The sequence below is a fragment of the Engystomops pustulosus genome, chromosome 7 (genome assembly GCF_040894005.1).
Source record: "Engystomops pustulosus chromosome 7, aEngPut4.maternal, whole genome shotgun sequence".
NCBI classification, from domain to species: Eukaryota; Metazoa; Chordata; class Amphibia; order Anura; family Leptodactylidae; genus Engystomops; species Engystomops pustulosus.
In genome coordinates, this window is record NC_092417.1 from 161162898 (window position 1) to 161172201 (window position 9304).

A 9304-nucleotide genomic window follows, 5' to 3' on the forward strand; every position below is an offset into this window, starting at 1 on the left:
TGTGAGCTAATTGAACGTTGTCCAAATGCTGGAGTGGGTGCTAGTGAATGGGCTGAGTTGCTGTACCAAACTCAACCACTATTCTATGTAGGGCGCTGTGCTTGGTAGACTGTAAAGATGTCATAGCACAGGTCCAAACCCTGCAGTATCCTCAAAGAGCTGATCGACGCCGATGCTTAGTGTGGACCCCCCACTACCAACCTGATATTGATCACCAATCTTAAAGGGGTTTTCCCACCAAACAAGTTAGGCCTTATACACAGGATACAGCCTAACTTACTGATCGTGGGGGCCTCAGTGATGAGACCCCCACAGATCACGAAAACGGCAGTTCGATGGGGTGTGAGGTACCTCCATTCATCTCCATAAAGATGAATGGAGCAGAATGGACATGCACGGTTGTCTGCTCCACTCATCTCAGGGAGCGACAAGGGGTCTGACGGATCTTGTGATCTGTGGGGGTGTCATCACAGAGACCCCCACCAATCAGAAAGTTAGGTCCTATCCTGTGGATCCTTTAAGGATATAATATAAGTTTTCTTTTTGGCATCTCCTTGGACTAAATGAAATCTACTATCAAAATCCATCATGATAAACCAGGGACATTACTCATAGATCCAGGCACCGTGACTGTGGTAATCTTCTTATATTTGTTTTCCATGGCCTCCTTCCTACTAATATCAACTTTTATAATTATGCTAATGAGCCAGAAGGGCTCCAGGGGTTGTTACGAGAGCTCCTCCGTGTTGTAGCTTCAAAGACTTGTTACATGGTGCTAAAACTTCCTCTGCTGCGGGAGCATGTGAGACTGTGTGTAACAGCTTGTGAAGCTACAGCACAGAGGGGTGAGGGTAGCACTTCTGGTTCATTAGCATAATTTTAAAATTTTATTGTAGAAAGGAGAAGGTCGTGGACAACCCATATGAGAAGATTACCTGATTTATGATGGATTCTCCTTTAAAAACAATTGCCTACACTTTTCAATTTAGCAGGAAAAAATGATAATGTTTCCATGTAGTAACATTTTCTAAAATTAAAAATCGGGGCACTGATGTCCCATCTTAAGAACACCCCCAAACTACACCAAGACGTCCACTTTGGGCAGTGTCCAAATGGCCCCACCACAATACTAGAGCATCCTCCAGTAGGTCCAGGTGGCCCCCCAGAATCATTTTATCTGGTGGGCCTGATGCTGCTTCGAGGTGGGATTTTCATAAACCATTTTGACAAGTCAAATTGCTGGGATGTATATAGGCAGTGGATACCAGGGGAGGGGGGGGGGATACGTACAAGATAGGTTCCTTGGGTGTGTACTTAAGTTGAATTTGTATGTAAGTTGGAAATGTACGTATATTATATAATTGTAGCTCCAGACAAAAATATTTTTTGTCTCAATGACAATTGGATTTTCAAAATTTTTTGCTGTAATGGGACCAAGGATTATCAATAAAGCTTCATTACAGACACCTTACAGCTGGTCATTGCAGTCTGGGACTATAGTAACATCCAGAGAGCTTCACCAGAGGTCAGAGGGGGCAGTCTGTAACTAGGGGTCGTCTGTAAGTAGGGTGTCCTTAAGTAGGGGACCGCCTGTATACAGTAAAGTCTGAATGTGTGGCAAGCAAGCACCCACCACTTGCAGAGGATTCCCCAGCGTAGAGACAGATGTCAATACAATAGTATTAGATTCAAGTGAACCGGATGCGCTTTTCATCTCTACACCAGTGACCAGATCGATGCGCTGATGACCCCGCGAGTCCCGTCTGCTGTTATTTAACATATAGACCATTGTTTAGCAAACATCGCGGCTGAGAAATTATTCATCAGCTGATCTGCTAAAAGATTCATGACACAGAAATGGTCATACGAGTCCGGCTAATGCTCTGGATACTTGGACTGTGTAATGTTGTGTCTCCCCATAACAGTATTCTATAATACTGGGCCGAAGCTTATTTACTAAGGGTCCGCGGATGCACTTTCGTCGGATTTTCTGACTTTTTGGGGATTTTTGCGCGGCTGTGACAGGTATTTAACGGGGGATTGTGTTGCACACGATCGGATTTTGGCGCAGCTGTGCCGGCTTTCATGTGACAGAAATCGGGGGGCGGGTGGTCGGATGATGCGACTGATTCGGACTGAGCGCAGGATATAACTTTCAAATTGTCTCGCAAGACAATGCACTTACATGCACCAGGAAGTAGAAGGTGAACTCCGGCGGACCTGAGCGGGGAAGCGACACATACAGGATATCGGGAGCACGATCTTAGTGAATCGTCGGATAATGCACTTTTTGTGAACTGCTCCGGACGGATGAGTACATGTGACCCGATTAGATCCATGTCCGCTGACCAACGCGATTCTAGTAGAAACGGACTAACGTCTCGTACATATGGAGGTAGCAGATGCTGGGAAGAGAAGGGTCAGGTAGTTGGAGTTCAGATTGTTATGCTATAAGATGAGATGAGAGTTTATCCCTGATCAGGATGCGTTCACACGTTCTGTTTTTCAGATGAAGCCAAAAGCCGCCTTATGCTACAAGCACACAGGCTTTTCTTTTTGGCCGGAAGCTCGCCGCAGGAACCCCATCCATGGCCCCCATAGATCTCTGTTGTGCGAGAGTATGGTGAGGTGTTATAATTGGCACAATTTTAGTCCGACAAAATAGTGTGAGTGTGATCACCATTTGATCAGCATTTGATCAGGGTCCGAGTGCCAGGCATCAATGCTTATTATTTGTAGCTCTCTCTACTACCAATTGCATTGGACTCGCACATGAAAAACGCCCATGTGCAAGAGGACATATAGGGTGAGTGTATATATGTATTTCTTTAACTTTTTACACAGGGCTGTATTTTATGACCTCTTTAAAGGAAACCTACCACCATGGATCTACCTATTAAGGTAGATCCGGGGGTAGGTGCATCTAATGTAGGTAAGGATAGGCCTTTTTAGGGCTAATCCTTTAGTCCCCTTTATCTTTTTTAATTACCATAATATGCAAATTTACCAAAGAGGCTACTGGGGCTTGGAGTAGCTGGAGCTGAGGCTACATGGCACGGCTACTCCACGCCCCAGTAGCCTCTGATCCTCCTATCCTCCTACCCAGATATCTTCAGCCCACAGCTACGAGGAGCTCTGCGCACCCGTCCGCTGGCGGCTGCGTGGTCTCGGGTCCGGAGCTGGAGCTACTGTACATGTGCAGAACGCCGGCTTCACGGACGATGGCGCGCAGCTACAAGTATGTCTGGGTAGGAGGATCAAAGAGGCTACTGGGGCCTGGAGTAGCCGCGCCGTGTAGCCTCAGCTCCAGCTACTCCACGCCCCAGTAGCCTCTTTGGTAAATTAGCATATTACCACAATTATAGATAGGACTAAAGAATTAGCCCTTAAAAGTGCTATCCTTACATACATTAGAGGCACCTACCACCGGATCTACCTTAATAGGTAGATCCGTGGTGGTAGATTTCCTTTAATACTAGCCATGGAAATCCACAGCCATTAGGGGAAAATCCACATCAAATTTTACACAAACCTACATGTCTATGGCATAAAATGATGCCGTGTGTTATCCAGCCTCAGGATCAGTACTTTGGCGCAGATTTTATTTACCGGAAAATTCACTTTTCACTATGGATTTTTAATGGGAAATCATTGGGAGGACTTGGTTTTTGTTGGTCTAATTATGCACCAAAATTTGCAAGAATTGCTTAACTAGAAAATACGGGACATGCAAGTCTAAATTTGAGGGATTGTATCCTCCCCTAGAGGCATTGTTTTTAGGGGAGGATACAATCCCTAAATTGTATCCATAAGGGATTGTATCCTCCCCTAAAAGCAATGCATCTAGTGGTGGTATAGTATAGGCCTCTAGTGGTCAAAGCCCCATCTTTTAGACCCCCACCGGTGGTTCTACAGCACAGCGAGCGCACAAGTGTTTTTACGATGACTTGAATATTCGCCGCACACAACAATACACACAGGAACGATTCCACGAGAGGTAACCTTTCCCTTTGTTAGCATTTCCGAGATCACAGTCTCCCATTCCGAACGCGGCTCAGTAAAGACTTTCCCGAGGAGCGTGTTTAATCAAAGGAGAGTGTCTCATTAATTTTAATAGGCAATTTCTCAAAAACAAACACTAATTGACCCGCAATCCGCTAAGAAAGGTAAAATAAGAAGTAACGCTCTTCCACATAAGGTCCTCCGCTCGCACATACATCGAGAGAGGCAGCGCTGATTAACGAGATTAAGGGAGATGGATTACCGTAAATAGTCGAGGCGTATTTTATCAAACCAAAGTAGACGAAAAAAACCTGCGTGAGATTCTCACACGACGTCTGTGTCAGGGATATGGATTTCTGATACGATCCTAGAGGTATCTGTTAAGCTTCCATGCAAATTTTTTTTCCTTCGACATATTAAAAATTTAAGAGACACTCCAGGCAAAATGAATGCATAGTGTTATGCCTAGAGGTGAGCCTAGGGGGCAGTACATCACCCGGGGGATTCAAAGAAAATCAAAGACAGTGTAAAGACATCAGATTCAGGAGGATCAGCCAAGTTTATTCTGCGTAGGGGACCCTCATTCACATCATAGTTAGTGGGACCACGGAAAAAACGTACACTCACCATACACTTACATAGGATGAGTTGTTATACATGGACAAGTGCTTTAAAGGGAACCTGTCACCAGGAGACCCATTTTTAGCACTCCCCCAGTCCCCACAGAGCATAGTACATACACTGCCAAAGTGTTTTTGTATAAAAAATAGGTTTTACAGAAAAAAAGATATGTAATATTGTACCTTTCATTAGCATCTGCTGTGTGACTAGGCACTCGTCCACTGGGAGTGGCTGGAAAGGAGCAGTTTCCCCCCCACCCTTGGGAAACAGCTCCTCCATGTGTCCTTTTCAAATATATGAAAACACCCATCACTTGGCTTAGTGACGCTCCCTGCTCCTCTACAGCCAATCCCGAGTGTGGGGAGTTATTCATATATTTGAAAAGGACACATGGAGGAGCGGTTTCCCAAGGGTGGGGGGGGGGGACTGCTCATTTCCAGCCCCTCCCAGTGGACGAGTCCCTACACAGCAGATGCTAATGAAAGGTACAATATAACATATCTTTTTTTTTCTGTAAAACCTATTTTTAATACAAAACACTTTGGCAGTGTATGTACTATGCTCTGTGGGGACTGGGGGAGTGCTAAACATGGGTCTCCTGGTGACAGGTTCCCTTTAAGGCTCAGTTCACACAGCTGAATTAAAAGAAGATTTTGGGCCAAATTTTTACAGTCTCTAAAAAGAAACTTCTCCACAACGTTTAAAAATAACCATAAAAATTTGACTCATTTCAGGTGGTTTTTGAAATGGTGCTAATGACCTGTAAGAACCCACTCTTAAAGGCGATGTCTAGTCACAAGCTAGCCCCTATACACAGGATAGGGATAAACCTGCTGGTCTCAGTGGTGGGACTCCCAGGGGGTCTGTTGTACCTCAAAAGGAATGGATCGGCAGGTCAGACAATCCATTCACTGATGGAGAAAGTCGAGTACGGCGTTAAGCTATCTCCGCCAGCACCGTAGAGATGAATAGAGCAGCAGGAAGCTTATGTGACCGGCTGCTCCGTTCATTTGGGGTACGAAGGACCCCTCTTCTCGTGGGGGTCAAACCACAGAAACCCCCTCGGCCAAACCTGAGAAACCGATCAGCAAGTTATCATGACTGGACAACCCTTTTAAAGGGATGGGTGATAAATGTATGACTTATTGATGGGATTACAATTTGGATCCCCAATGAACACAAAAATGGAGGGACTGAGCCTCCCTTTCTTCCTCACTACATGGCTCTCTCCTCACCACTTCAGTGTCTCTGTTTGTACGAAGAGCCTGGATGGGTGAAGTCTTGTGAAGTTCTTCTCATCTCATCTGTGTGCAATGATTGGCGGCGTCAGGGGGCGACATCCCGGACTGGAGGGGAGGAAGAAGGTGAGTATTAGCTATTTAATTAGTTTAGATCAGCACCTACTAATAAACGATAAATAAAAAAAAAAACCCGGACAATCCCTTTAAGCTCCTCCCCACAACAAAGGTGCACCAGCTATGAGGCAAGTTGAGCCTCTCACTTCAGGCTGCACCAACTGCAGGGCAGGATCGCAGGGTCAGTTATCTGCTGTAAAGTAGGACCTGACAATTCAAAATAGGGTCTCTTCACACTTCATGTCAACAAGGGAGAGAGATGCTGCATGGAAAATTTTCATACTAAAATAATAACATCAATAGGAATTGGAAGGAGAGGGCGCACCTTTTTGAATTTTGCCTCAGGCAGCAGAGAGTCTGACCTCAAGAAAACATTTGAAAAATGAATTACACTCTTGAGTGACTGGTTTTGGACCTCGGGGGCAAAATGCCTTCCCTAAAAGTACTGCTGAGGCTACAACTACCTAACATCAGGTAAAAATACTACGAAACTGACAAGTAAGTGACACTCACCTCGTGGATACCCCAATACCCCTGTTACTGGGTCCTTGCTGGTCTCCCACCAATGAAGTAGCAACCAGTAGGAGCTACCTAAAATGGTAGGTGGGGGATTCCTCTTTTTAGAACTTAAGAGAACTAAAATTCTCAGGACAGTTCATCAGTATCGGATCAGTGGTGGTCGGATACCTGGTCCCTCACCAGTGTCATCCTGCTGACCTATGCTAGGAAAGGTTATTGGTAGAGAGGTTACCAGAAAACTTCGAATGAATCAGAGGGAACCAGGTGGTTATGTACACAATGGGGGTCATTTACTAAGGGCCCGATTCGCGTTTTCCCGACGTGTTACCCGAATATTTCTGATTTGCGCCGATTTCTCCTGTATTGCCCCGGGATTTTGGCGCACGTGATCGGATTGTGGCGCATCGGCGCTGACATGCACGCAACGGAAATCGGGGGGCGTGGCCGAAAGAAAACCCGACGAATTCGGAAAAAACGCAGCATTTTTAGAAAAAAAAGTGTCGCGGGACTCGCGCTTACCTTGACCAGGAATAGGCCGGTGAACTTCAGTGCATTCCGGGGAACTTCAGCGCAGCAGCGCCACCTGGTGGACGTCGGAGGAACTACCTTAGTGAATCCCGGCCGGACCCGAATCCACCGCAGAGAACGCACCACTGGATCGCGAATGGACCGGGTAAGTAAATCTGCCCCAATCTCTCCATTTTCTCAAAAACAGCCCCATCTATATCCACTACGAATTCCAGAACTTTCCCGATGCATTAGAAATCTATCCACATAATAGGAGTTAATGAATGATATGGCACCACCGATACCTAGAAACCCACAGCCCCTTGTGATTCCTCATCCGTCCCTGGAAGAGCAACAAGACACTCGAAGCTTTGTTCTAGTGATCCAAGGGGCTCCCGGTAATCCCATCATGTATCGTGTAGAAATGGAAGTATTCAGCGAGCAACACTCATATGCAAACACAAATAACATATTACTGGCGTCGGTCCTTCCTGAATCCCAATTGTGGGAACCAATGCAGCGTTTAGGATGATACACCCTAGCATCAGAATCAACCCTGATAAATCACGGACACTTACCGATAGATCCAGGCACCATGACTGTGGTAATCTTCTTATATTTATTATCCATGGCCTCCTCCCTTCTAAAAGAGCAACTTTTACAATTATGCTAATGAGCCAAAAAAGGCTCTGGTGGGCATTGCCAGTGTCCCTCTATGCTGTAGCTTCACAGGCTGTTACACTCTCTCACCCTCAGCATTTCCCCCTCCCCCTTGCTATTATTTCACAGCAACAGCACACAGAGGGAGGAAAATGATGAAGGAGCAGGGGAAACAGTGTAACAACTTGTGAAGCTACAGCATGGAGGGGCTCTGGGCCTTCAGGCTCATTAGCATATTGTTAAAAGTTGATTTTAGAAGGCCATGGATAACAGATATAAGAAGATACCACAGTCCCGGTGCCTGAATCTATGAGTAATGTCCCTGGTTTATCCATACTTGATATTGATGGTAGATTTCCTTTAACAATGACACAGTAATAAGCATATCTGATACAAGAACATTAATAGATCATTAGTCTAATCACGGACTGATAAACCCATGAGCTCTCCAGAGTCACAGGGGCACAAAGCTCCCCATGAAATGACCCATATTATCATATTCACATATAGCAATTCATTGACTCGCTTAAAGACAGATATCACAATATGTGACATACACCTGGGGCAGGGGTCACCCTAAGGCCCTGGTTTCATTGCATTAAATGAGTAGACCAACGAACATTCATCACCTACAGCCCCAATAATCTTAAAGGGCATCTACCCCCAGGATTAAGGTTTGTAAACAATGCACACCTGCATACCATTGTGTGCCCCCTCTGGTAAGATTGGCTCCTCTTTTTGATTCTTAAGCCCCTGTTTTTTTTTTTTAAATAAGTTTTTTATAATTATGCAAATTAGTCTGAGGGGCTCCATTGCGCCTAGAGCTCCTCAGACTCATTTGCATATTTTTTTTTTTTACTTTTATTCATAAAAACAAGAGCTTATCTAGCTTAAAGAAGAGAAAATCCTGACAGAGGGGGCACACACCCACATGTCAGTGTGCTTGGTTTACAAACCTTAATCCTGGTGGTAGATGTCCTTTAAGCACAGGGTCCTAGTGACCACTGTGTAACCAATCGACGGGACCAATGAAGCTCTGTGCTCGACATCGCTGCCTGTCCTTGCACTACATCTCTCTTCACACGAGGACCTTGATGACCTCTTGTGATCATTGGGGCTCCCATTTGTCAGACCTGTAACACTCAGACACTATCCCTTTTTTAAAGGGGTTGTCCAAGATAATGCCTGGATAGTCTGGATTCACATCACGCTTTCTGTATACAGATACACATTGGCAAATTCAACATTGTTAAAAAAAGGGGAAAAAAATTAAGACCTGACAAACGAAATGAGGCCAGGCAACTGCTGCAATCAGTGGCCGTAGCGTGGCATAGAGGTCCTTATAAGGCCACTGATTGTCTGCAAAGGTGAACCCCATCCAATCACACTTCACCTTGTAACATCAAATGGGCGCTGGATCAGAGGAGTCATAATTGATGTATATATACAGGGCCGCCATCAGGGGGGGTTAAGTGTGACTGTGTTCAGGGGGCCCCAAGGAGGAGAAGGAAGCTTACTGTGCACACAGGTCCAGATTATCATTCTGTGTATGGGGGGGATGAACAATCCTTTATCCTGATGATAGGCGCCCTTTAAATTATTTTACTTGGAAAGCCCTTCAAAGTTACACCTCTGGCCGA